Below are 9,442 nucleotides of genomic sequence, written 5' to 3'. Positions count from 1 at the left end.
CTCTCTCTATAGCCTTCAGTAATAGGATTAAGACCCATCCTGATTCAGTAGGGACACACCTTAACTGACGTAACCTTATCAAAAGGTCCTATTTACAATGGGTTCATGCCCACAGAAATGGATTCAGTTTAAGAATATGTTTTTCTGGGGTATGGATCTCCAAACCACCACAGATGTATAGATTTGGAGGGGAGGGGAAAAGTGGAGGCAAAAGAATCTGTGTGGGCTGGCTCTTTTGGAGGCAAATTTATTCTAGATTCAGATTCACATTGAACACACATTGATTATTTATTACATGCCTAGAACTGTTATGATTCCACATATCATTTCCAAAGTGGTTGTGGAATAAAAAAAAAAAAAAAAGTAATCACCTGGGCAAATTACCTTTCCAAAATCAACCTGTGCAGTGTGGTTCTGAACGCTGGCTGCTCATTGGAATCACCTGGAGAACTTAAAAGAATCCTGATGCCCAGGCCACACCCAAGACCAAGAAAGTCAGAAGCTCGGGTAGTGGGGTCCATGTAGCAGTAATTTCTAAAGCAGCCAAGTTCCAATGAGCAGCCAAGTTGGAGGGCTTCTGTTTTTCACCACTCTTTTCAAAGTTTGCACACTTCATGACTGAAGGCAGAGCCAGCAGGAATCTCCTCACCTTGGAAACCCAGTGTTGTGCACCCAGTTATTTGTTTCTGGAAATGACCCAAAAGTGCAGGGGCTAATTTTAACCATTTATTGCATTGTATAGACATATAACTTAAGTGTCTATTTGCACTGGATTCTTCCAATAATTAAGCATAAGCTATTGTAGACCTTCTTTATACAGCATAGGTTGAGGATTCCTTTTAGGAAAATTATGATCCAACATTGCCATTTTTAGACTCAGAAACTTCCTCTGACTTTGTTTTGTTTTGATCTTTAGAATTTCTTTCAAGAATCACATTGTATCTACCCTTTGTTCTATAAGTCTTGCAATGGCCTTTGGCCAAAAGCAATAAAATTCTGACCTGAAGATATATAATATGGAATCCTCTGCTGTTCTTTCCCCAGCAACCTAATAAAAGCCATAGCACTGTGAGCAAAAGTCTTTAGACTCTTTTTATGATGCCAAATCAGTGGCATTCCCCCAGGTTGATATCAGGGATTTTTAAAACCTAGAAAAATAAGCAGTGACAAGGAATTTTCGTCTCCATGCATTTTCTCTCAGAACTAGGCTGTACCTATGTACCTGAAAGTCTGCAGAAGGAAGGTATCCTACAGATGCTCTCTATAAGCCTTCCACAAGCCATCCACCCAACCCATAGCCATTAATCCAGTAATGCCAAGTCCCAAGGGATTCTAACACATGCCACAGTCAATATTGGCTAAGCCCTCTCATAAGAGGGCTAGAGTTGAAATGTCCTTTTAAGACAATGAAGTCTGACCATCTCCTTCTACACATAACAAAACGAGGCCCAGAGAGGCTTAGGGGCTTGCCCAAAGTCTCATAGAATTAGAACCCAGCCCTCCTGCTGTTTCATCCCTCTTCTTTCCATTGGGTTCTTGGCAATTCCCAGACATCCAGAAAGGTAGTACGGCCTAGCTCTGGGAAGGAATTAATCCTCAAAATCTGCAATCTCTTCCATTGCTATGATGATGATGGCCACTGCGCTCTCTTTAAAGCCACTGTCACCTGACCTCTGCACTTCTACCCCAATGGACAGAAGCTCAGACCCACTCTGCCAAAGCAGCCCACTTCCCATAGTGATTGCTCACACTGATGCTCAGGCTCACTCTTCTGTCCTCATTACCTAACAGACTAGAGGGGAAGGAGCCTGGGACTCTGCCACAAATGAGCTGTGTGATCTGAGGTGAGTTAGACCTCTCAGAGCTTCACTTCCCCACCTGTGAAATGGGGATTACAACAGCACCTGCTACAGAGGATCAGAGGCCCACACTCCATCAGTGGTTCTCAACTGGGGGCAATTCTGACCCCCAGGGGACATCTGATTGTTATGACTGGGCATTGGGGTTGTTCCTGGAATCTTGTAGATAGAGGGATGCTGATAGACATCTGTGGGAGGCTGAATTATGTACCCCAACAAATACATGCTCTTGATCTTAATCCATGTCCCTGTGGGCATGCACCCATTTCATATAGGACCTTTGAAAAATATTAATTTTAAGTTAAGTTGTGGCCAACTGAACCAGTCTGGGCCTTAATCCAGATTACTGGAAGCATTATAAAGAAAACCCAGAAGTCACAGAAGCTAGACAGGAGAAGGTATTGCCATGTGACAAGACAGACAAGGAACCCCAGGAATTGCCCACAGCCAGCCCCAGAATGCTATTATTCTGGGAGAAAGCAAGCCTGGCTGATATCTAGCTTTTGGACCTCTCCTAAGGTTTTAGTTTCCTAGGCTGCTTAAAGCAAATAACCATGAAATGGATCGGGTTTAAACAATGGAAGTTCATTTACTTACAGTTTTGAGGCTGAGAAAATTTCCAAATCAAGCCATCATAAAGGTGATGTGTTCTTCCCAAAGACTGGCTGCCAGTGATCCTGGACTCCTCTGTCACATGGCAAGGCACATGGTGGCATCTGCTGTCTCACTTCTCTTCCGGGTTTCATTGCTTTCAGCTTCTTGCTTCCATAGCTTTCTCTTTCTCTCTTGCATGTGTGCTTCTGTAGTGCTCTCTCTCTCTCTTTCATCCTGTTTATAAAGGATTCTAATAAGAAGATTAAAACCCACCCTGGGCCACACCTTAACTGAGGTAACCTCATCAACCTCATCAATCTACTTCACAACAGGTTTAGCTTTAAGAACATGATTTTCTGGGGTACACAGAATTCCAAACCACCATACCTAGCCTCAAAACTGTGAGCCTAGGAATTCCTGCTGGTTGAGCCAACCCACTGTGTGGTATTTGTAATAGCAGCCTGGCAAACTAAGAAAACACTGTACAATGCACAGGACAGCCCTTACAACATAATCATCAGCCCCAAATATCAACAGTGCTAAGGCTGGGAAAACTTGCACTGGATTGATGTGTGCAGAGCATAGAGCACAGTGTCTGGAACATAGTAAGTGCTCAATAAAGGGTAATTCTTTTCCTTGGTGACCACAGACAAGCTTTTGGTGTTTGGAGGGCTTGCTTACAGAAACCAGGCTCCCAGTGTTTGTTCTGCAGGAATTCTGTCTCAACCTGCACAGGCAATTGTTCAAGTGGGTATCCCAAACAAGGAGTGTGAAGTAGGCTGATCAGATTTGTGTTCTGAAAAACCATCTTGACCCAAGCAGGACCCACTTTCTGTGTGTATGAACACCTATACTAGTTTGTCAATAAGGTGATTCCCCTGCTTCAACACCAGATTTCCCTGTGAAGACATGGCTTTCATTCCAGAATTAGGTAAAGCCTCTGAAAATCTAGCTCTCAAAGAAAAGAGGGCCTAGAAACTGGAGAGAAATAGGTGGAGGAAATCTTTTCCTAGGTAAAACACACTTGAAAATAGACTCCACAGAGCTTCTCCTGGTGAAATTTTTTCCCCACCATATCAGAATAAATATGCAGTTGAAGCTACAAATTTCTGTTCACCTTGTCTTGAGGCACTGATTTCAATTTTTCTTCTTGTCCTTGAGGGTTGTGTGTGTGTGTATGTGTGTGTGTGTGTGCATGCACATGCCTGAGGATGCACCAAAGCAACAGGTTGTAACAGATCCCATGTGAAGCCTATTGTTTAGAACAGGTATCTTCACTTTCCACAACAGTAGGGAATATTTCCAGGTATGTGGGAGGCAGGCTGCTTGAAGCCATTATAATGCTTAGTCCCGGCATGATCTCCTTCATTAAATAATCTTTTAATGCAACATTAATAGTAATTACAAAATTACAGTTAGAAATATTTGATAACATCCCACTATGGTGCTGAAATGTTACTGTTCTTTCCTCTAAAGAAGTCAGTGGGAAGTGGACCTCCAGTACAGTGCCACCAATCCAGTATCCAAAAGCAGAGCGATGCAAACCATTTGCTATTCCTCTGGAACAAGCATGTTGCTTAAACTATAGGAAGTTTAATATACAGATGGGGAAGTAGCCAAACCACCATATCTGTTTCAAGAAAACACACAAACAGACATATTGACATTACTGATTCTTTCTTTCATCTTCCCCTACCACCATACCTACCCTCCCTCAACTTGAGCCTTTTCATTGAAAAATGAAATTAATCCACAGATTTCAATTTAATAAAAGAATCTATTCCATACCATCATGCTGTATCAACATGATCATTTTCTCTTTCAAGGCACTATTTTCAAAGGAATTAACATAAATCAAGTCATAGCTATTGTGTTCCATACCTTCTTTCTTAGTGATTTGTACCTATGTGAGAAAACCTGAATTAGCAATTGACCATTTAATTTTGCTGAAAATGGACTCGAAAGGGGAAGAAGCTCACAATGCTACTTTGTGGCTTATTCTATCCTCCCTGCCCCCTTGATCCATAGTATTGTTGTACTTGCGGCCCTGGGCTGGCCCTGCAGCTTGCCAATCCCATGGATTTGCCAGCTGCTTGTGTGGTGACTGCCAAGAGCCAGCCTTCCAAGATGGAAACCCTCCACCCCATCCTCATATCCATTTCTGGAAGAACAATACGTCCTTTTTTTCCTTCTGGCCTCTCTTTTCCCAGCTTCATATTCTTAGCCCAGGACTCATTTGAGTGCTGGATCTTCGTATCAAGGGTCTGGAGATTAATTTTCCCTCAAGTAACCAATGGATTGAAATTCAATGGGTCCTGCCTACATTGAGTGAGGTGTCAGAGAAGAATCTGGCACCCAGCAAGGGAACAACTCTGCTGAGTCACCATGGGGGAGCTGCTGCTACTCATGAATGATTCTCTTTCGCAGAGCTGGGTAGGAAAACCAGACACTTGGCTAACCTCCATTTTGCCAGAATCTAATATACTCCATCAGTTCCTCCCTCTGTGGAGAGATCCAAGTCTTCTCAGGAAACCCCAAATGGACATTCTCCTGGACACTGCATGTGATCTATGCTGGTTGCTCTGTCAGAGGACAGGGCCTTCATTTCACACTGTCAACACAAGCCACGTGGTTGCTGAAGGACAGCTGAACTCTGTCAGTGGGCACTGTTTCCCAGATGCATTGCTACAAACTCCAGCCAAGTGCAATGCATCAACTGGGCCATTTTAACGCTCCCTCCGTATCTTAAGGTTTGTTACAAAAGAAGATGCAATTTCCCAGATGAGGGCTCATTACACCGAGCAGGCCAAAACCCACAAACAAAAGCCATAGGCACTGGACTTTGTTGATCGAAGTGTTCAAAGAAGCAGTATGCTTATGGAGCTCTTTTATCTATTTCTTCCTTCTTGATGTTTACAGGTTGATCTTGATTTAACATCAGGTGACAGTAAAGAGATATCACAGAGACTCTGGATCCAAGAAAAAATTGAAATTCTCCAAATGATTCCATACATAAATTCCATGATAGCCATAATATTGCAGCTGAAATATTTGTGTGCCTGTGTGTATATAGCAATGATTTACTCCCACTAGACTCAGATGTACAAAAAAGATCCTTTTTTCTCTATAGTTTACTCAAACTCCCCTATAAGCCTGCCTACTCTTACCCTCTTGGATATCAGGAAAACAATTTCTTGCGGTAGAGTAAACTCAGTCCAATCCAGTCTCTACTGATTTAAACAGTCTCTTTTTAACTCAGTCTTTCAGATTCCCTACTCCTCTTCTTATCTTCTTCAAGGACAGTGTGTATGTATAAAAGGACTGAAGCTTATTTGACCTTGTGTGTATTTGATTTGTATGTTGTATAACATATTTCCACAAGCTTAGTAGCTTAAAATGACATATTTTTAAAGAAGTTTTACTGAGATATATTCACATACCATACAATCTATCTGTCCTAGTTTGCTAATGCTGCAGAATACAAAACACCAGAGATGGATAGGCTTTTATAAAATGGGGGTTTATTTCACTTCACAGTTACAGTCTTAAGGCCACAAAGCATCCAAGGTAACACCTCAGCAATCGGGTACCTTCACCGGAGAATGGCCAATGGCGTCCGGAAAACCTCTGTTAGCTGGGAAGGCAGCTGAAGTCTGCTCCAAAGCTCCGGCCTCAAAACGGCTTTCTCCCAGGACGTTCCTCTCCAGCAAGCTTGCTCCTCTTCAAAACATTACTCCCAGCTGCACTCAGTGAGTTCCCTCTCTCTGAGTCAGCTCATTTATACAGCTCCACTGATCAAGGCCCACCCTGAATGGGCGGGGCCACACCTCCATGGGAACATCTCATCAGAATCATCTCCCACAGCTGGGTGGGGCACACTCCAAGCAAATCCAACCAGCACCAAAATGTCTGTCCCACAAGACCACAAAGAAAATGGCATTTGGGGGACACAATACATTCAAACCGGCACACTATCCAAGGTGTACAATCAACGGTTTTAGTAAAATCACAGAATCGTGCATTCATCACTACAATCAATTTTAGAACATTTTCATTACTCCAAAAAGAACAACTCCATACCCATTAGAAGTCACCTCTCAATCCCACTATCCTTCCACAGCCCTACATAACCATGAATCTAATTCTGTTTGTATAGATTCATTCATATTTTTAAAATACTAAAATATTACTATTAACTATAGTCCATAGTTTATATTAGGTGTATTTTTTTCCATATACAACACTATTATTAACAGCTTGTAATAGTGATGTACATTTGCTTTCGTTCATGAAAGAACATTCTTATATTTGTACTGTTCATGACAGACGTCATCCACAACAGGGTTCACTGTGTTATACAGTCCCATGTTTTATCTTCTAACTTTCATCCTAGCAACACGACCCAAAACTTTCCCTTTCAGCCACATTCACTTACATAATTCAGCGCTGTGAATAGTACTCACAATAATGTGCTACCAACACCTCTATCCATTTCCAAACATTTACAATCAACCTAAATAGAAATTCTGCACAAATTAAGCATCAGCTCCCCATTCCCTGCCCCCATTCTATCTCCAGGTATCCTATATTCCAGATTCTAACTTCGTGAGTTTGCTCATTGTACTTAGTTCACATTAGTGAGATCATATAATAATTGCCCCTTTGTGTCTGGCTTATTTCACTCAACATATTGTCCTACAGGTTTGTTCCGGTTTCCTACTGCTGCCATTATGCAAAATACCAGAAATGGATTGGCTTTTATAAAGGGGGTTTATTTGGTTACACAGTTACAGTCTTAAGGCCATAAAGTGCCCAAGGTAAAGCATCAACAATTGGGTACCTTCACTGGAGGATGGCCAATGGTGTCCAGAAAACTTCTGTTAGCTGGGAAAGTATGCGGCTGGCATCTGCTCCGGAGTTCTGGTTTCAAAAATGGCTTTCTCCCAGGATGCTCCTCTCTAGGCATCTGCTTGCTACTAGGTTGCATTCTCCAATATGTCTCCGTAAGCTGCAGCTGCAGCTGCATCTGGGCCTGCGTGGCTCTTTTTAAAGTACTCCAGTGATCCAATAAATACCCACCCTGAATGGGTGGGGCAACACCTCCATGGAAATAATCCAATGAAAGGTCTCGCCCACAGTTGATTGAGTCACATCTCCATGGAAACACTGAACCATGTGGTGTTCCAACCTAATCAACACTAATACATCTGCCCCCACAAGATTGCATCAAAGAACATGGAGTTTGGGGGACATAATACATCCAAACCATCACAAGTTTCATCCATGTTGTTGCATGCATCAGGACTTCATTCCCTCTTACAGCTGAATAATATTCCCTCCTAGGTATGTACCACATTTTGTTTATCCATTCAACAGTTGATGGACACTTGGATTGCTTCTATCTTCTGGCAATTGTGAAAAATGCTGCTATGAACATTGGTGTGCAAATGTCTGTTTGCATCCCTGCTTTCAGGTGTTCTGGGTATATACCTAGTAGTGGGTTTGCCAGGACATATGGTAGCTGTATACTTAGCTTTCTGAAGAACCACCAAACTGTCTTCCACAGTGGCTGCACCATTTTACATTCCCACCAGCAGTGAATGAGTGTTCCTCTTTCTCTACATCCTTTCCAACACTTGTAGTTTTCTGGTTTTTTTAATAGTGGCCACTCTAGTAGGTGTGAAATGACATTAGATTGCAGTTTTTATTTGCATTTCCCTAATAGCTAGTGAGGTTGAGCATCTTTTCATGTGATTTTTAGCCATTTGTATTTTCACTTCGGAAAAATATCTATTCACGTCTTTTACCCATTTTTGAAAAATTCAGTTTTATTGAGATATATTCACATACCATACAATCATCCATGGTGTACAATCAACTGTTCACAGTACCATCATATAGTTGTGCATTCATCACTCCAATCTATTTTTGAACATTTTCCTTACACCAGAAAGAGTCAGAATAAGAATAAAAAATAAAAATAAAAAAGAACACCCAAATCATCCCCCCATTCCAATCTATTTTTCATTTAGTTTTTGTCACCATTTTTTTACTCATTCATCCATACACTGGATAAAGGGAGTGCCATCCACAAGGTTTTCACAATCACACTGTCACCCCTTGTAAGCTACATTGTTATACAATCATCTTCAAGAATCAAGGCTACTGGGTTGGAGTTTGGTAGTTTCAGGTATTTACTTTTTCAATGCCCTTTCTGTGTCAGTCGTGATGATCACGTGTTTTTTTCCCTTCAATTTGTTAATGTGGTGCACTACATTAATTATTTTCTTGCTTTGAACCTCCTTTGCATAGCTAGGATAAAACCGACTTGATCGTGGTGTATAATTCTTTTAATGTGCTCATGGATTTGATTTACAAGTATTTTGTTGAGGATTTTTGCATACACATTCATTAGAGAAATTGGTCTGTAATTTTCTTTCCTTGTAGTATCTTTATCTGGTTTTGGTATTAGGGTAATGTTAGCATCATAGAATGAGTTAGGTAAAGTTCCCTCCTCTTTAATTATTTAGGAGTGTTTGAGCAGGATTTGTATGAATTCTTCTTGGAATGATTCATAGAGTTCACCTGTGAAGCCATCTGGTCCTGAGATTTTCTTCGTTGGGAGGTTTTTGATGACTGATTCAATCTCTTTACTTGTAATTGATCTGTTGAGGTCTTCTATTTCTTCTAGAGTTGGTGTAGGTTGTTCATGTATTTCTAGGAGTTTGTCCATTTCATCTAAGTTTTCTAATTTCTTGGCCTACAGTTATTCATAGTATCCTCTTATGATCCTTTTTATTTCTGTGGGGTCAGTAGTGAGGTCCCCTTTCTCATTTCTGATTCTATTTATTTGCATCTTCTCTCTTTTTTTCTTTGTCAGTCTAACCAAGTGTTTGTCAATTTTATTGACCTTCTCAAAGAACCAACTTTTGGTTATGTTTATTCTATTTTTTTATTCTCAATTTCATTTATTTCTGCTCTGATCTTTG

Source organism: Choloepus didactylus, chromosome X (genome assembly GCF_015220235.1).
Source record: "Choloepus didactylus isolate mChoDid1 chromosome X, mChoDid1.pri, whole genome shotgun sequence".
In the NCBI taxonomy this organism is placed as follows: domain Eukaryota; kingdom Metazoa; phylum Chordata; class Mammalia; order Pilosa; family Megalonychidae; genus Choloepus; species Choloepus didactylus.
Note: the sequence above shows the minus strand (reverse complement) of the source record.